The following is a 21,084-nucleotide window of genomic DNA, read 5'->3' as shown; positions in this document are numbered from 1 at the left end:
GTCTGGGTTTTGGCTGCTTGAGATAATCTCCTTATTCCTCTGCACATTTAGCAACTGCTTATTCTGGTTTTACATTTTTTTTCATTAACTTTTTATTTTACTTGAAAGTCTACCGATAATCTGTTATAGTGTATGAGCTCATTTCTCTCCCTGAGTACAGAACTGCACTAACTGATTAAAGGACTACTTTTTGGCTGTAACTGGTGCAGCTGACTGACATGCAGGGGATCAGTTTGCAATAGCATCATAAAGAGGATTTTAAGAGCACTTCACAGAAGGTGATGCAATCATCATAGTTATGTGCTGGTTACCTATCTTGTTTTAGAATTCTGCCTCAATTGGTGGTCATTTATATCTGCAGAGAAAAAAGATGCAAAACTGATGTTGGATCAGTAACTGCCCTTAAATTTTGTTATGTTAGAAAAAAGCATGTTGCAGTAAACAAAATAAAGTTTAGTTAAAAAAAAATAATTGATCTAATAGGTGCCCTTTTTAGAGCTTTACAGATAGAAATTACAAGAGCAGTAACAAATTCTCACATGCATAGATATTTAAGCATCATATAGTCTTTTTATGTGAATAAGTCAAAACATATATAAAATAAATGAGATAACAGCAAGTCTCCCAAAAAGTCAGGTCAGACCTGGGAATAGAAGGCTTTTTTTCCCATATCCCCATTGTGAGGAACGTTTTGTAGAACAGCATAGTTTTGAAGAATTACAAAAAAGAAGGAATGAGTGGTATGGGAAAGCAAATGTAGAGAACCAAAACTTTTTGTGGGCCAGCATAGGCTAAATTATTTTATGACAAGAAATTACCATTAAGAGACTAATATTCCCATAAAGAAATTCAATGTTACAGGCCCATTAAGTGACCAGCATTAAAGATTTGGGATAAATTGTTTAAAGTGTTTGAAATAGTCTAAAATAATCTGGCTGTGAGTGGGTTGAAGTTGAATGCAGACAAGAAGGGTCTGAGTGCCAGGGAGCTGTCCTGGAAGTTGGCCACAACAAGAATGTCAGAAACAGAGATAGAAACAATCCCTCAGAACAATTAAGTCGACAGTAGCAGCCCATTCTCACTGATCACTTGATGTTTAGAGAATTTTTTCCAGACACTTTCAGATGGGTAATGACATGTGGAAACAGACTCCACAATCAGGGAGATTGTAAAGTAGATATGTTTATTCAGCACTGGGCAGCATGGGGAGTAGTCCCACCAGAGTCGTGCACACCTGACTCGGCAGTTTGCTTCAAATTTATACAGTCAAGTGTGGCATATACATAGAGTTTCGCAATACACCTATACATAGACACGACGTATCCCCACTTCATATTAAAATTAGTTCCAAGAAGTCATTTCCCTAAGTTCTTCCCAACTGCGCGGGGGTCGTGAAGATGAAGGCCGTATCTCTTCTTCGCAGTGAACTCTTACCCTTCTGTCCCTGCGCAGACTCAGTTGCTCCTTGGCATTTATCTAAAGCACAAGGCCGGTCTTGGCTGGTTCTTGGGGTCGACTTCTGCTTCTTATCAGGGACTATCTTTTGCCCCAGCCAGCCTCAACAATGCAAACATTAAACATCACCTCTCATGCCCTTGGGCCATGTCGACCTCTGTTGAAATGTCTTTAACTTCATTATAAGCTAGATAATTATTAAACAGTTCCTATCTATGTCCATATATCTACTAAGGTTCCTTTAGCTTCCAATCTCAGTAAGTTCGTGTTGTTATACTGAGAGTCATTAAAGCTGTGGTGTGATAGCTATACAATCTAAGATGGGAAGTCTTTTATATGTTCTGCATGTAACAGCTGATTTTTAAAGTTGTTGCACAATTGACTTGCATTCCTGTCTGCCTCACTTGTATGCATTATTTAGGCAGCTGTATGAAATAGTTCATGGGAAGTCTTTGGCCTGTGAAAATTAGACATGCATTTTAAAAATCAGACACTTGATGTGCGGTGTGCTTCTCTAAATATGCCATGGCTCTCTTACTGGTGCTACAGCTAGATAGAAAGCTTCATTGATAAAGCTTTGTGTAATCGGGTGTGAAGCAGATGCCAGGACAAACAGTCAAAATGCAACAGGTCAGGCCTGAGATGATAATCACGCTTCTTAGCTCATTAGCACCTTTAATCCAAGACACACAGAGCATTATGAATTTTAATTAAGTTTTGTACTATCTATGTGAGCTGCGAGTGCTGTAGTGTTTCTCCATTTTGTAGGGAAGAAACCAAATGAGGAAAAGGTTAACAAAGTAACCTGCAAGCTGCTGACCAAGCCAGAACTAAGTCTTTTACTCCTACTGTTCTTTAAGAACTAGCCCAGTAGCTTTCAGCATGTTAGGAGACCGCAGAAGAAAGCAGTATTATTGCTCTGTTTCAAAACAGACTGTGACTGGTAAACAAGAAAACAAAGTGTGTTCCTCTTAGGCTTTAGTTCATTTGATAGGACCCTGTCTTTCTGTCAGAAAGTATTTAGGGGTCTGCAAACTGAGAAACGTTGATTAATAGTGAAGTAAGCTATCTCCAAAGATATTCTGGCAAAACTAGCCTGGATGGAAGACAGCAGAGATTTCTGAAGACAAAAGGGTGAAACTAGCAGGAGAAGCAGGGGATGAGGCATGCAGCAAATCTGAGAGGGTATGTGAATAATGAGAGCTGCCATAAGGAGAGCAGTGGAGCACTCACTGGAAGAGCTGTTTTCTCTAGCAAGAGGTGTGAATTTATAATTAGAACATCTGTGGAGACTCTAATCCCCAACTGTAGCTTTTACTTATTAACATCTGGAAGTGTTTTTCTCTTGAGTCCTTCCTGCCAAACCTCCAGCCATTGGTAATTCTTAGATTTGGGAAACTTAGACTTGATAATAGTGAGAAGTAAAAAATGGAAAGAATTAAATTGGAAAAAATGGCTGGTTTGGCAAGCTCAGATATGCTTTTGTTTTTTTCTCTGAAAACAATTCCTTTGGTTGTAAGAAAGAAAGGGAAGAAGAAGCAATTACAGACACTTTGGTTGGTTTGTTTGCTTGAAGACCTAATTTAAAGTGTTCTCTCTGTGTTTTGAGATGAAGATGTGACATTTGAATGGATCAAGTGCATTGGTACAAGGACAAAGGAGAGTTTGAGATGGCTGGGCAGAATATCAGTAGGCTTTTTTGTTAAATTACCCAAACTTCATTATTGACCTGCTAGTCTGTTTTGAACCATACCTATCTGAAAGTGAAAATGCAGCTATATTATTGGCAAAGTGAAAAAGAACAGAATAGGAAAGTAGCTCTTTTCCCTTCCATAAACAGCTGCTCTACTCCTCTGTAATCAAAAGCTAACACCAGTTTGAAGTTTTTTCTAGCTGTGGGGTATTCCTAATGGATTTTTCCTGATAAACTGTAGATGTGATTTCTTATGCCAGAATGAAGGATGCATATTCCTGTTTAGTTAATCTGTTAGACTACCTTCCCTTTGCTCTTACTCTTTTAAGGTTTATTGAAGAAACCCCTAATTTTTCAGCCCCATGATAATGAATCAAGCATGTCCTCTTCCAGCCCAAAGGAAGCTGCTAAGAAATAAGTGTGCGTGGGAGGGGGTGCTAATTGAAAGAGCAAACACTTTATAGGTAACCTTATTTTAAACTGAATTTTTTATCTAATTTAGTGTGCTTCTCCAAATGCTGTTTTCCCATGAAGACAATGCCTAAAACATAAAACATTCAATATTAACAGGTCTGCCTATTATTAAGGATCTAGGGGAGTTTTGTCCTAGGTCAGAGTAGAATTAAGGCTAGACTTTGGAGAATATCAACCTATTTTAGCTTAATTGCAGACCTAACCGTGATGCATTATGTTAATCAAAGTGTTATGTGTACATGGTATTTGAAAGCAGATACTGGTTGCTCTGTCTGACCTTCAAGCTATCCAGGTGCACATTGGAACTATGCAGCCATGCTTAAGATAATGGCGGTCCAGAGTTGTGTAGGAAGCATTGCTTAGCTGGGGCTTAGGACTTGGCTACACCATTTGTAGCTTGTGCAGCACCTGAGTGAAAGTGCTGCATTCTTTTCTCTTACTCTGATCTACTCTCACTGTAGTGTAGGCTTGAATATCAATTGAATGGGGTCCTTCTACTGTCTTCCAACTCATTAATTTTCTTGTGAATGATAAATAGTTACCAGTTTTGTTCTCAGCACAAACATGTTGGACCTATTGTCGGTCATTTGAGTTTCATCCTTCTCCTATTTATGTGCTTTGTATCTGCAACAGTTCACTATTACAAAGACAAAACATGTTTTTAAGTGCCATATAAAATTTTCTTACCTGCTTGCAATTTTGTTCTGATTCATATGTGATTGACTTGACTTTCATGGAGATCTTGTTCTCTGAGCATGAACAGAAGCATATGCATTGGATGGGGGTTTTGTTGTGGATGTTTTGGGTTTTTTTTTTAATTGTATCTTGTTCATTGCATTTAAAATTATAGTGACTGAAAAACTGGCAGAATATTGTCCTGTAATTCCAGTGTTTTATTCAAATAAGTGTTATGTCTGGTCAGTTCTTAAAATGGCACAACTCATTTTGAAAATCCTTAGCCCTAAAATTTACCTGCAACCTAAATTGAGGCATATTATTGTGTTCTCTATAAGGTAAAATCAAATGCAGTTGGTATTGCGTACAGTTCCATTATTGGCTACATTAAAAATATTTCAGGTAGCTGATAAAGCATTTGCTAGTTTTCCATCTTTTTGTTGCTTCTGAAATGCATAGTTTCCTCTCAGACTAGTATGCTTTATTGCAAAGTAGTTTATGCACAGAGTTTTTATTTGATCTCAGCTACTCTTATGGGAAAATCACAGCTTTTGAGACTTTAGCATTTTGTGTGTTCATCAGTTATTCAGGAGCACTCTGTCCAGCTTGAGAACAGCTTCAAAAGCTACAAAAGGATTTCACTAGGTAGTAGGATTTCACTAGGTATTAAAATTTTACTTCGTATCTTACTATCTCACTTATCTTTTTTAATATCTTACTTAAGTTGATATCTTACTTAGGATCTCTAATATCACACTAAATATTAGTATTGCACTTAAAAAAATGTTAGATATGTCATAGAATCATAGAATGGTTTGGGTTGGAAGGGACCTTAAAGATCACCCAGTTCCAACCTCCCCGCCATAGGCAAGGACACCTTCCACTAGAGCAGGTTGCTCAAAGCCCCATCCTACCTGGCCTTGAACACTTCCAGGGATGAGGCATCCACCACCTCTCTGGGCAACTTGTTCCAGTGCCTCACCACCCTCACAGTCAAGAACTTCTTCCTTACATCTCATCTAAATCTACCCTCTCTCAGTTTAAAGCCATTACCCCTTGTCCTATCGCTACATGCCCTTGCAAACAGTCCCTCTCTGGCTTTCCTGTAGGTCCCCTTTAGGTACTGGAAGGCTGCTGCAAGGTCTCCTCAGAGCCTTCTCTTCTCCAGGCTGAACAACCCCAACTCTCTCAGCCTGTCCTGCCATGTCATATTAAATCAAGTATTTTTGTTTGGTTTACTGAATCATAGAATGGAATCATAGGATGGTTTGAGTCGGAAGGGACCATCAAAGATCATCTAGTTCCACCTCCCTTGCTGTGGGCAAGGACATGTTCAGTCCCATCATGAAGGAAAAGAAAATATCAAAGCTTCTAATAAAAGCCATTGTTAAGAATATATGAAAATGAAACGTACATGTGCAACAATGTTTATTTTAAGAGCTTCTGCATTTGCTATTTTTTCTGATGCATCCTCCTTCACTTCCATAAAGGTGAACAAGAGTATAGCTTTTAAAGGGAGAAGTCTCAAGATGTAGTAAAGATCTTTAAAAGACAGAAGTTTAATTCACAGAATTCTTATTTTAAACATGTCTAATAGTCAACCCCCAAAGTTTTGCAGTAAAATCCCCCTCTTCAAAAGATGCATGAATATACTTTGCACTTTTAGAAATTGCAGTTGTTAAGACCTAAAAGGGATTAAATTATCTTCAACCTACATTGCTTAGAATGTAGAAAGTGTTCTCCTTTCTACTGTAAAAGAATCATATCTATTATTTTTTCTTTTTTTTTTTTTTTTTTTTTTTTTTTTGACTGCCTGTATTAAGACATGTTTTTTCTTTATCTGCTACAAGAGATGTGTGTATTACATGTTTGGGCCTAAATATAATTAATAGTGTGGACAGCAGTTGACAGACTGGGCTACCGCATAGGAGTTGGATATTGTGAGAAAGGGTAGATAAACTAAAACGAGATGAAGGAAATAAGTACTAAACAAAGAGATGAGGAATGGGTGGAGGGTAAAGAGAATAAATGGTAGATGCTGAAAAACACCAGGAGATGCAAAGAAGGGAAACAAAAACAAAAAAATAAAGAGCAGTATACGCAAAAATACAAGTAATGAAACAAATTCTGAGTTGAGATCTTTATATAATCATTGAGTTGATGTTTGATGTCAAACATTACAATGAAAGGATAAGAAACCTTATGCAATTTCTTTGCTGCTGTTAAATTGAAAGCTTTAGGAAAAAGAACTCTGTAATGGTATTTCTGAATTTTAGATCACTCTCCTTCTTTAAAGCAGGGTGTTGTTTCTGTAAGTAACATGTGTTTTCCAATTCTGACCTTGCTACCTTAATTCCTACAAGGAACTTAGAAATGTCAGTTTTGCATGATTGAAAGTTGGGAATGGCTGTTTTTATTGATGCAATCAGTAAAGCTTATGTTGTATATTTTCCAGAAGTGTTTGCTTCAGTGACTATTTCAATCGAGTGAATACATTTTTTCTTAATTTAAGAAGGGCAACTGATTTCATTTAACAGAAGAATAGCTATGCTAAGTATTTCAGACTTCCCTTGAAAAGAAAGCCTTAATTCTTTCTTTCAGCTAATAATGTGGTAGCTGAAATCTGAACTGATACAACTGTCATGGTAAAATTTGTTATTAAATTACTGCATCAGTTAAGAAAATAATTTAGCTACAAGTTTGACAATAATGCTGTAATGTTGTGCATCCTTTGGATAGATTTGATTTGTTATTGTAAGAATAAATGAAAATGAATGTGATCTAGTAATATTCTGTAGAATTCCACTGTTGTTTTTCACATGCCAGATGATAAGATGAAAATAAACATCTTCCCAGAAAAAATATGTTGCAGTATTCCAAGAAGCAAACAATTTATTTATAATGATAATGTTTCAGAGCATTTAGAAAAGTTTCAAAATATTCCTTAGTAGATGCACATGGATCAAAAGCATATTCAGATGGATTATAACTAGTATCAGTTTAGGATATCGGTGAATGTCATGAATTTAGACTGCTTTTGTGAGTAGTGTGTGTATGCTGTTCACAGTGTCTACAGTTCAAACCAGTAACTGTTTGCTGAACCACATCTGTGAGCCCTTAAATTTTCTAGCACAAAAGTGTTTTGGTTTTGGTATCACAGTGATAGTTACAGATATTTCAGATATTCTCCCCCTTCCCCTTTTTTCAAAGAAACACAGTGAGTTTTACCACATCTTGGCAGTTACTTTTACCACAAATGCTGTTATGGGATTGGGTTGGGAAATGTTCTAGGACTCTAGGTCAGTTTCTGCTTTGATATTGTGGGTCTGAGTTTGTCAAGAGAATGATTCTGCTCCCCTGTTTTTTATTTACTTTTCATAATTTATTTGTTTTAAAAAAAAAAAAAAAAAGTGAAAATTGCCATGTGGCATATGTGGAAAATAGGCATCTCATCCTTTTAGGAAAGATACCATCCCATCTAACATGCTTATGTTTCCTGGTTTTGTTTAAAGCTTAGCTTTTGAATGTGTTCACTGTAGGACTCCTGAATTGCTTGCACATTCCTTTCTTGCAGCGAAAGTCAGTATGAGTTGAGGGTGTAGAAGGAGTACAAAGATAAGCTTGTCCCTCCACTGCTGGTGGGTGTTACATGTAAAGTATAGGATATTGCCATTGCTTATTAAGAGCTAGATGGTGAGTTGCAGTCCTGCTCAGGTACAGCAGATTGTTGAAAATTCAATTTAATTGCGACTCAGGCTCCAGCAACAGAGGCAGTTTTGAAATAGAGGAGTTGGGAATGATGCTAAAGAAGTTAACCTCTTTATCAATGACTTTTTAATACTTCTAATGAAAAATGAAATAATTCTTATCATGAACAAATTCTTCACATGTTAACATTCTTGTCCACTGTTAGTGAGCTACTTTGAGAAGTTATCTGAAATTTTTTTTTTCCTTCTTTTTGTTTTGAAATGGCTTTGGTGTTTAAGCTAATTTTTTATAATTCATCTTGAGCTTTTCAGAAATATGATTGAACACAATATTGTGACTCCACCTACTGTTCCTATTACCTTCTTCAATATTTCTAAAAAGGTATTTACTTTTTTTTAAAGTCCATTTGCTGGAACTGCATTTTAAATAAAATTATGTTGGCCTCCCTGTCAATGTTTAGTTTATACTGTCTTTGCAGTGGGTATGTAGAAGTAATTGTTAATGTTTTCATTGCTTTCATGCCTCTCCTTTTCAAGAACAGAGGAAATAAATTGTTTCTGGACCTGTGGCTGTCACTGTAGGATCCTATTTCTTGACTGTGATTCACTCTTTCCCTTCTTCTTTTTCTTCATGTGGGAAATATGTCTTATTTTCAGAGTACATCTGTCATTCTTCTTTTTGAACACAGAACTGAAGAAATAATTATATGCCAGGCAATGTGGTGAAATACACATATGCAGACATAGCAAAAATCTATGGCAGATAAACACAAAATCCAGGCAGGCATTTGTTTTACAAACAAACTTGGATTCAATTTTATCCTTTACAGCTTTCAGATTCACAAAGCAGTATTTTGTGTGTCATCCCCCACCCCCAAACAGACATATATTTAAAAGTGAAGACTAATGGGAAAGGGCCATGTTTTCCTTGTAAACTGTGTATATGCCTAGAATCCTTTCTCCACCAAATCCCTCTCCTTGTCCCTGATCTGGCCAGATCTTTGCATTTTTTAAATTGTCCAGCCTTTTTCTATGGCTTGAATAGACTGTACAGTTTTCAGAGCATCGACCATTTAGTTTCCTGTGCCTTGTACGTTTATGTTGCTACGTAAGGGATATACTGTTATGACCTTGCTGGAGGATGAGACAGGGATAGAGTAGGAAGACAGAAGTTTCTGGCACAAGAACTAGCAGATAAGGTGGTGGAGATGAAATAAGTACAGTCTAGCCCAGGCTCTCTATTTTCAGAGCCATAGAAGGCCCCTCCTTATACTACATACTACAGTGCATCTAAATGTGAAGACCTCAGTCTCAGATCTTTTCTTTCACTCTCTAGAATGTCTGTGTACATGTACAAAGGCTGGTTGAAGTAGTGTTGTTGGTGTGGTTTTTTTAATTTGCTCTATCCTATGTAGTGACTCTCGATGAGAAAGGACACTCCACCAATGGTAGGGTGATCAGTGTTCCCTGGTCAGTAGTTCTGTGATTCTGCCAGTTACTCAAGATGACGCTTCAATGATATAAAATTAAATATTTCGCTTGATGGCATGATTTTTAGTGCAGCAGCTGAGTTACAAAGAACCTTGAATCCCAGTAGACAATGGATTTTCTTCAGGGTGTGTTGTTTATGAACAGAATACAATAATGTTGTATGTGTTTGTTTTAAAGGTACCTGGATATTTTACAGAAATATATAAAAGAGTGTTAAATTCTCAATAATTAAACTGCTTAATTATTGCCTGGTATCTTTCTGTTAGACATAGGTTGTTTCTGCCTGCTTTATGAGAATTATGTACACGCACTTGAAGGCAAAATCTGGACCTGTTATGTTTTTTTCATTTCTTCAACGCGTTTCATGAATGTTGCCAATGAATGGCTCTGTTCTGGGAGTATGCTTATAATTTTATGTCTTGGATTTGTGTTACCAAAAGACTAAAGCAAGCTGTTAGAGTAGTGTATGAAGTATGTAAATGGCAGCATGATGTAAATTTAAGACGATAAGTATTTATGATATATTCTAGGAGACTATTTCTGCTAAATAGTTGCTTTTATGATTAAGTCTAATTTGGGACCTGTATTTAAGAGAGAGCTAAGCCACTTTTTTGTTCTACAAATTCTGGATTCTGGTACTACATACCAGTCCAGCTACCTAAGGATGCAGGTTTTGAGTGGTGGATAGTGAATTCAGCTGGCTGTTGCAGGTGTCAGAAATTTCTGTAGCTGCAGGTTAGTCCAGCTACACTTGCAGGCAGCTTGTAGGGGGATCATTAGTTGTACATTTGTACTTAATGTGGGTCTCCTTGTGCTAGGCTAGGACAGTCTGCATAAATAATCCTGGAAAAACATGCTTTTTTTGCTTTATTGTGTTGCTTTGCCTGTTGTGATTGTAAGTCCAGCAGGAAGCCCATACAATACAGTAAGATTATTGCTCAATAAAGTGTTTTGAATATTTTTTCAGTGATACTGTATTTTTAAGCTGTAAAGTAGCATCAGGAAAAATGGAAATAAAAATATTTTTCCCTTTAGTTCTGTGAAGGGATCATTCACTGTGCCTCAAAGAGAAGCATAAAAAACCATTCAGCAATGCTGATAGTCGTTCAGTGTATGTCCATATCTGGTGGTCAAAAGGTTAACGTGTTAGAGGAAAAAATAATTGGTGTGGAGGATTCAGTTGTTTTAAAACAGTGCACATTATAGGCAAAGCTCTATGCCCTTACAGAATTTTCCACAGAAAGGAAAAATGAATTTGATGTTATGTGTTCTAACTGAAGCTTACAACATTTCAAATGTTAATAATTTCTGTTTTAAAAGGTGACTTTTTCTTCATTCTTTCCACACACTAAAAGTTTAACTTATCTAGTTAGATTTCTATATACTATTTACACATGCGGGAACGTTTTTGCCTACAAATTTCCTAGGCAGATTTACAAATGGGAATTCTGTTCCTGCTCTACCTATCTCAGCATCTGAAAAAGAATGGGAACTAGAATGTATATACAAGCAACTGTGTACTTAGCCACATAGACTGTGAATCTTATTGCAGTCATGCTTATAAAAAAAAAATCTTGAGGGAGGAGATGCCTCTTACTTGTCATAGTTTACCATCCTAGAAATGTAAAGTTGGAGGAGATCTTACATGGTCATTTGCTTTGAGACAGTTTGTGTGTGCCCATACTATTTCTGATGGATGTTTACTCAAGGTGATCTTTAACAATCCAACAGTGAAGAGGAAGGAGGAAGCTTTGAACAAATCGGTTAATTTGACCAGTGCCTTAATTTCTCCATCCACAGTCATCTGCCTGGTTTTATGTATTTAATCAATTATTAGAGTGAATGCAGTAATACTTGAAAAGTGGTGATGTTGTACAGGGTCCCAGTCACTGGTCTCACGTTCTACTTTATGGAGGAAAGTCTTTTGTAACAACTAGGTCATATTGCTATGTCATGTATTTCAAATCATAGGGAGCTACAGTAAATTGCGCTGTTGCTAACTAACGCGGATATTTGGAACCTTCTGTTCCTTCTGTCATCTTTCATTCTTTTACCACTCCAGACAGTTGTAATGCATTTATGGCTTCTTCCAACTCAACAGATGTACTGTAGCCTATCTCCAACACTGACACTGTTTCCCTATTCATTTTTGGATACAGTTCATGATTATACTTATTGTGATTGGAACTCTGTTGTTTTATTCCAGTCCAATTTACAGATTCCTTCACTTTCTCTTTTTTTCTGTAATTCTCTCTGAGCTTTCTCTCCTAATCTATCGCTATATCCTCTTTGTCTGTGTCTATCATTTCCCAACTGCATTGTAAAAGGGAAGGTAAGCCTTTATACACCTCTGCATCACAATATCTTCACCTTCTTGAATGTCCAATCTGAAAACTTAATGCTGTAGGATCATGATGTGATGCAAGGAAGTTCTTAGAATTCGATCTTTATTTGTTTTTGGATCATGCTTCTGTCTGATACTTTGGACATATCACATAAAAGCACTCTCTGCTTGTTTGTAAAATGTTTACTATTTACCTAGCTCAGAAGCATATAGAATGGATCATGATGTCTCATTACTTTGCGATGGCTGCTTTAAAAATGAATCACTGTGTAGTTCAAGTTACCACAAACTAGATTCTGCTATACGTTCTACCACTAAGCAGAGCTTTACCTTCCAGATAATCACATAAGCAGACTTCTAATGTAATATGGCTTGGCACAGACTAAGGACATGAGATTCAAGAACAAATTGTAAAGATCAAGATCTAGCTTGGCCTCCTAATATCAAGGCACCTGATTTTTAAACAGAATTATCCAGTAGTATTTTAATATGATGTTTTCAACATTATGTAGAATTTAAAAAATGGGTTGTTTACTTATATCCGAAAAATTAATGAGCTGTGTGTTAGGTAAATGATTTTTCTTGGGTTAGGGCTGACTAGTGAGGAAAGTCTGGGGGGAATTTGAATTTTCTTGGTGTGATTAAAAACAGTAACCAAGCAATTCCATTGGCAACAGTGGGACATATCACTTGAAACTAACCTCAGGCTGTTACTTATTAGATCTTTTCAATAGAAAACGGGAGATTAGGGGAAACAGCTCCTTTAAATTGCTTGTATTTTTACCTTTTCCAAATGATCCCCTTGCTACTGCCTCCAGCTAGGCAGCTTCCTGAGATGTGCACAGATTTTATGGAGGCCAAAATAGTTTAAAAGGAAGAAATAATTTTAACGAGAGCTGCCTCTGAGTATGTAATTTAACTTGAACTAAAAACAGCATTCTGGAGTGCAGAAGAATTGGCCCTTCCTGTCTGAAATGAACAGCATTGGCGTTGACAGAACATTCTGAGTTACCCGTTGCATTATTAATTAATTTAGAATACACTGTGCTTCACTGATGTAACAGTGATCATAGTAAATTCATCTAGTAATAATGTGCAGGGCATAGAGGTTCTCATATCCACACACCTCCACCCCACCGCCCCAAATGTAAGCTAAGTATTTGTAGAGGTACTAGCTGCTTAAACAAAGTTCAACTGCCAGCAGTCTGCATTTTATATATGTTCTTTTACCTAAGGGTAATAAACATGAGTTCATGTCCTGTTTGTGTGCTTGTCTCTTGTGCAAGAAAGTGTAAAACATCTTTCTTGCTCTTTGCCTGACCTTTTCTTTTGCCAGTAAAGTGCAAGAAAACCACCTTTTTTATGTTTCATGGAGTGTTAGAGACACAATGTGACTGAAGGACTAATATTATGTTTAATGGATATAAAGTGAATGCCTGAAGCCCTAAATGTTTCCTAGTTCTTATAATCTGCACAATTTTGATTATCTGATCAAAAGAGCAGAGAGTAAAAAAACCCTGAAATTGTAGGATTTATGTATCTTAGGTGTGCAAATATTAATTTGTTAGATTTTTAATTAGGAAGGCTTTATATTAGTATGAATTATTTTATATTAATTTGAAAATCCGAGCCATCTAGAGTTGGGTGAAATGACTTGCCTCCTGTCTATGAATGGTGTCACTGTTAAAAAAAAAAAAAGTCTTCTCCCGTGTCTCTGCTACCTGCTCTCTTCCATGCTTTTTTTGTGTGCTTATCGCAGGCTTGAAGGCAAGTGTTGGAAAATGTGGATAGATGAGGTGAAAAATCTTGAGTTATAATTGCAATCATCAGTTGCAGATGACTTCCAGTGATGTTACTAGGCTTTCTTATTTGTTAATGAGTCTTGGAAGGGTCTCCAATTAGTTGCTGAATCAGCTTATTGTTGCTCCATTTTCTTCATCATGTTCAAAAGCACCCCTCGCCCCCTAAAATTAAAACAAACCTTATTTTAAAAAAAAAGCTCATAAACCTCAGGTGACATGGTGACTGGGAAATGCAGACCATTTCAATTGTGGGCACCAGTGGAATTGGTAAAATGGATGAGGCCAGTCATGACGAAAGCTCCATTTTGTAGATATGATTTTTATTATTTTATATAAGGAGACCCTGGAAGCAGCAAGTGGTGCTTTCAGAGATTCAGAGTAGAATGAACTGCTTCTAATAAGACAGGTATAGGGGCTTGAGGGTAGAGTACAAGAGATATATAAGGCCATCCTTCTCGAGTCCTGGTATATGTAAAACAAACAAAGTCCCCAAGAGGTGATTCCATTAAATCTCAAACCCTACATTGTTCTGTATTTTGGTGAAGCAGCCAGGAGAAGTATGAGGCTTTTTCCCAATAGGGTTTGACATGCTAATTTTGTTTTATTACCATGCTCTCAAACACATTTAATACTGTACGGATTTGAGAACAGGACAGATCCCCCCCCCGATTAAGTCCTTTGTAGAGTAGAATGTAGAGGCTAGGAAAGGAAGCACTTCAAGGAGTCCTAAACAGCTCTTTCCAGTTTTCCTTTCCAAATGGAGTGGAGCTGCCACTTCAACATAATGAACAGGGATAAATAAAGTAATAAAACTGTCTGCATCTACAGCCGTATGGTTCCTATTCCCATAGGCTCAGCAACATCAATCAAAAGTGAATTAGAAACACACGTTATGCTTCTGTTACATATCAGATAGCTGTCCAGGCATTACCAAATGTAAGTTCATTTTAGAAGCTTGTAATGAGACAAAAGCCTGTTAACGGTGTATCTGAAAACTGTTTGCTGTGTTCTGGATTAAATGAAGGTAACATGAGAAACGTGCCACAGCCCTTCCTCTTGCGGTAGAAGCCAGTGGGGGACAAGAGGTGCTTCGGGGGCAATTGAAAGACAAATATTGATAGTCAAATTATTTGAGAAGTTATTCACTGTCCTCTAGCCTCAGCCTCCAGTGTGATGCATCTCTGGTGGACAAAGCTATCTTAGCAGTGATTTATTTAGCTGACTATCAGATAATTTTCTTTCTGGATGGTTGTGCAGTCACAGCATAGGTGTATATGCTGCTGCTTCTAGTTTACTCGATAATGATGGTAGTCTGGATTCAGATGAGGGCTTGAAGCACCTGCCTTGGATATCCTGAAATGCTAAGTTGTTCTTGCCTGGTAAGGGCTTGTTTCTTCTTGAGAGAGAGAAACACACTGAATTAAATTGGTTGAAATTCTGTTCAGAATGTACTCTAGGTCTGGCTTCCAGAAACAAACACTCTAGGTAATTTATATGCTGAAAAAAACATTTACAGCTTTCTAGTATTTGATTATGACTTTTTAATCTAAAGCTGTGTCCTTGCTACCAGGTTACTGGTATACTAGATCCCATAGAACCTTTTATGTGGATTCAGCATACCAACAAAGTTGCAATTTATATTGATACAGTGAAACAGATCAGTGAAAGCTCATCTTTACTAACACATAAATGTATGAGCATTCGGGGCTTCTACTGGCACAAATATGCATTGCAGTAAAACATCTAACTGGTGCGGTACAGATTTTTGATGGCTTTGTTACAATTTGGGGATCGTGTTGCTTGTTTTTGCTGTTGCTTAGAGGCTCTAGCCAGGTTTCATGGATGCTAACCCCAAAGCGTTCAGTTAACATGTTACAGCTTACTATATAGATGTGCAGGTACTATAACGATACAATTTTAGTAGAATATAGCTCCTAGCCATAGCATTACTATTTGTTTGTCCACCTTTATAAAAATGAAATGTTAATCTCCATTTTGGAAGATATCGTGCATTTCAAGTGATTAAATGAAATACCTTTGATTGTTTTCTGCACTGTGCTCCCGTTATTTCTATGAAGTAGCAAGGATGGTACTGAATGCAGTTTCCATACAAAAAGAATTACCACTGTGTCCTCATTTAATACTCCTCCTGTTGCTGTTATTTCTACATACTCCTGATGCTTGGCTGGTTAAATCTGAGATTTTCTTCTCCTGAGCCCAAAATGCAGTCTTGAAATAAACTGGTGACATGTACACACTCTTCTGGAGCCAACAGACTGTAACATAGTTTTAAACTGAGTAACAGCGGACAACATTACTGTATTTACATCTCTGTTATCCTAGAATATTACAGTGGGGTTATATTTAGATAATATACAAAAATATCTGGATTTTAACTCCCATGAAAATGCAAAGTGAGGCAATAGCCAGTGAAAAAAACACTTAAATAATATATGGCAAATAGAGGTTGTTTGCTAATCTGTAAGGTGATTTTTGGCCAGTTACTTCACCTCTGCCTGTTGTTTCATCTCTTTATCTGAGTTTTGTTTAGACTGTAGTTCTTTGGGCAAGAGCAGTCCCCTTTTTAGTGCCAAGCCCTGCCATACTGTGTCACCTCAGTCAAGAAGTAGGTTCTTCCATTTTCTATAAATTAGAGTAGATTTAGAGGAGCTAACACAGACTAGAGATGATTCTGGGTTATGCTCTGGATTCAGAGTGCTATTAACCAAATATTAATAGGAATTTTCTCATTTTATGGTGTATTTTGTTTTTTTCCACACACTAAATGTATACATAGTTAAAATGCAGTCTGAACCCCAAGGAACATTTACTCTAAATGCAGAGACTGTGAAATTTGAATTCACATCTTAGTTCATATACCAGATATGTCTATTTCATTATAGAAGATCTAGCTATTTATATATATACAAATTATATGGATCTATGCAGATATATATATATATATGTATGTATGTATATATTGATGCATCCCCATTTGGGTCTCAGATTTAAGTTATGGCCAGTAATTAAACCTGTGATTGTAGGACTTAGTTTTATAGATAAACAGGAGAACTCCCCCAAATCCAGGGAAATAAAGAGGTATGATATTATTGATGTTCATAAACAAAGCAGAAATAGTGTATTTTAGTCCCAGGACAGAGTCCCAGGTTTATTTTACATGTTTTACTTTATTAAAATATATTTATTTTCTGTTTATGGAGAGGTAAATTCTTTCTCTGAGGTAATTAGTGGGACAGATTATTTTGTTCTCAGTGCTAATGTGGAGCTTCATTTTTGAGATGTGAATGCTGATAACTGCATATGGAAAAATAAAAACCACTTATCTAGCTTTTTACTGTACAATTTGGATGGGACAAGTGTGTGAAGATTCTTCTTCAAAAGAGGGATTTCATTCTTATTTGACCATATCAGGAAGACAATAAGAGACATTTGTGTGCTCCTTTTTTAATTGTATGGTGGTTTTATCCCACAACAAAATGTTGCATTACCTATGCTCTTGGCCATCATTAAATCCATAATTTTTCTGTAGATTCCTTAAGCCTTCTGATTAAGCAAGGAAACAATTCTCTTTATGTACACTGAATTCTAACAGGGAAGATTTTATGATGACAAAATGAAAAAAAAAAACCTGGAATGACATTAGAGGACTTCAGCTGAATTTGCATAAAAATTGAAACTGGCAGGAGATGAGAAAATACCTTAGATTACTTCTTAAAATAAAGTTATTTAATGTCTGAAAATGTTGATCAGGTAATTTTTTTGCTTAAAAACTCAGTGCGCACAAAATTGCTAAGTCCTTTAAAATGTGGGAATTCATTATAAAGGTAAAGATTTTCAGGGTAGTTTTACATGTTGCAATGCAAGCAAGAAAGAAAGAGTTAGAGCACAATCAGGTTTCATGTCATTGTTCTTAGCATCTCATGAAAGATCTGTCACAGCCTAGACTAAAAGAAAACAGTGGAGACAATCTTCTTACTAAACCTAGGGTAAAGTTTTAAAAGAAGCTGTTTTGCAAAGGAAATAGTGGAGAAAATAGTGAATACTGGAACTACACATTCATGTCATGAAATGGTCACTAAGTTTTCTTTTTCATGGTTCTGAATGTTCTGTTTTCCTCTAACGAGAGCAGCACCTAGTGGCTGTAAAATACCCGGCTCTGGAAATAGAGCGGAGTCCTGGTGTTTGGCGAGCAGGAGAGAGAGACTTCCTGATCATGCATGGAATAATTTCATAGCAATGACCGTACGATTACTATGGCTCAGTTAAATGCTACAGCAATTTACATAATATTTTCTGCTGAAGTATTTTAAATGTTTTTGTTTGTAAACACCAAAATAAGTCTCATAAAGTCTTCAGCTAAAAATCTCAAAACATGTTGGGACAAACCCAATGCAGCTGAGAAGCACTTTGAAGTCAGTGACATTTAAAAAAACCCAGACAAAACAAAGTTACAGATGCTTAACATATTTTGGGATTTATACCTATTCTGTGTAAAGAAAGATTAGGTTTGAAAAGTGATGTTTAAATATTAAATATTATTTCATGTTTGTATGCTGCCTTTGACCTTGGTGAAAAATATACAACAGCTATGTTTACAGTTTGAATGCAGTATTCACTTTGATCCCGGAATACCTTCCTTCTCATTCAGTTAAGATGACATTAAAATCCAAGTGCTTATCTGTTTATCTAAATATTATATTTGTTTACATTAAAAAGAAACATTTTGTAAGCTGCTGTGCATCATTTCTGCACTGGGATGCAGTCACTATGCATCTCCCACAAAATCAGGATGATATAGTAGGTTATACTGAGGTAAGAGTTAGAAAATGTCATACTATTCCTGTATTTGCTTCTTTTATCTGATATGATGGAGCTTTTATTTCCTTGAGGTGGTAGAGTCCTGCAGATTTTAGTGTAACAACTTACAAGAGTAAACAGTAAGACCATTTCAGTCTGTTTTTACCTTGGAAGCTTCTAGTACTTTAGCAAGATAGAGGGCTAAGAATAGATTTTTTTTCTTTCCAAAGAACTCAGAAAAATCATGTTCTGAACTCTTAAAAACCTGGCATTGACTGTCACAATGGCAGCTGATGAGTGAGTTGGTTGTGAGTATAACTTCATTTAAATGTTAAAGTTAGAACTAAGGGGTTTTCCTCTCTTAATTTATTCCAGTTGTATATACACAGAGATGTCCGTGATTTTGAAAATCCATCCACATGTGAAAAACTAGAATCAAGACAGGATTTGGGGGCTGCATTAGATTCCTTTTTGAAATAAATTTGCTGATGAAGTGTAGACTACCATATTGACTATTAATAAGAAAAAAAAATGAGCGTATCCGTATTTATTTCCTTCTTCAGCCCAGCTATGATTTGTTAAAGGCTCTTTGACATTGGCTCTGTGATTCTGAAGGTTTGCCTGATTACAGTTTTGTGCAGTGTAAAGCAGTAACTGCTTATTTACAATTCTTTTTGTGAGAAATTTACCTGCTGAGTAGTGGAATGGTAGCTCTTGATCTACACTTAATTAATATTGACATTGTTCACATTTATTTAAATAGAGCTAAACACAGAGATATGGAATTTTTATGCCGATTATTCTGGTCAAGTGAGGTTAGCTAATGAAAGACTATTTAATTCATAAAGGAATTGGGTATTTGTTTATTTAAAAAAAAAAAAAAAAGTTTCACACTGTTCCAGCCTCTTGCATCACTGTAGAATGTACAATACTGATTACATGCGTAGGAAGGTGCTTAACAGTATTGAAGTTTTATATATCTGGATTCTTGGGGGGAATAGGGATAAGGGAACAAACCTGTTCTTTATAAATTAATGGAAGCAGGTGTTTTTAATGGCTAGTGGCTAGCCAGCTTTGTATTACTGTTTGTTCCAGCTGAGAAGTCTGGTAATCTCTGTAAAAGCCTGACAACATGTAATAGTTGTAGTTGTCAATTTTGATTGTAAGCAGAGGAAAACTAAAGAACAGTGTCTCCTTGCTAGAACAGTGGGAGAGTCTTGGACATTGAGGGGCTGTGTTAGTGTTTTGTCATGAGACATTGCCTCAAATTTAGCTTTTGAGAATTTCTGCCTATAGGAATTGCTTAGAAAAACTGAAATGTGGAGAACGACCATCCATGGGAAAGGAAAGGACTGTGGTGGTGCATACCACCCCATCCCTACCACCCCAAAGCTGCCCTATAATCTCAGGAATTCCTGTTAGGCCTTGGCCTTTGTGTAATGAGTTGGGCAGTTAAGCATCCCTTGACTGTACCAGAAGCTCCTGCATGGCTAAGGTGGTGAGTGGCTGTACCAAGAACCTGTACCTGGCCAAGGTGACAAACGAGATTGGGAGTAATTAGTCAACCCTGACAGCCTTGGAAGATCCCTTACCTGGATCATAGCTTGAGTGCAACAGTACTAGTGTTACTGGAATTCCAGTAATTTTCTGATGACTAAAGCCAATCATCTTGCAAGCCTATAAACAGCAGTCCTAAGTGAGGTCCTTTGAGCTCTCCTGGACTGCAGGGGGCTGCAATTGACATCTCCCCCTGAGTGGGATGCCTCTCAGAGCTCACAAACTCTCCAGTTTGTGAAGTTCGGAGGACCATGACCGAAAGCCAGTGTCGGCAGCTGGGCTGATACCCTTCACTCTTTGAGGCTCAATCCTCACCCGTTGAGAAAAGCGGAGACATTTGAAGCGAATATTTCAGTGAACTTAAGGGGAATTTTTAACAGGTATACCTTTGCTTATATCTCTTTCTATATATATCTTTGTGTCTGTATGGGTGCATGTGTGAATTGACCTAGGTATCTGATAGCAAGTATAGCATAAATACTGCTATTCCAAATCTATAATTAAGTCACTGTTGTGATTGTATTAAATTCTATTGAATCACTTTGTAAATGTTAAATTAGTCAATGATTAAGTGCTGCTAAATCTTGTGATCCACCTTAAACTGTGAATGAACCTTAGACTGCTGCTACACACGTATAGTCCCTTAAGACATAAACCATTGCCCAAGTCTGGTACTAGGAGTGGATCCAGCTGCACCTAAGCTCCATCAGGAGTTTAGAAAGCAAGGGGGTCTTCTCTGAACCTTGAGACTCAACAGGAAGGTATCTCTTACCCTTTTGCATCTTTAGTCTCTGTATAAATCATTCTAGTTTGATTCTAACTTGATTTTCCTTTGTACGCTTCATCCATGTATTAAGTAACAGAGTGAACCTTGCCATTGAACTTTGAAGTCACGCTTTTATAAGCTCCTATTAAATCGCTTTTGCTAATACCCTTAATGGTGATTCTTTAAGAGGCCCAAACCACTCATTCACAACAAGGAATTCAGTATTCTGGGTATCTGGGGTTGAAGTTAACTAAATCTGGTCTGTGCTATTTGTCAAATTCTAGACATGCAGAAACTAAGGC

The sequence above is a fragment of the Accipiter gentilis genome, chromosome 7 (genome assembly GCF_929443795.1).
Source record: "Accipiter gentilis chromosome 7, bAccGen1.1, whole genome shotgun sequence".
Classification (NCBI taxonomy): Eukaryota; Metazoa; Chordata; class Aves; order Accipitriformes; family Accipitridae; genus Astur; species Astur gentilis.
The sequence above is the reverse complement of the archived record's forward strand: the minus strand, read 5'-3'. Positions refer to the sequence as shown.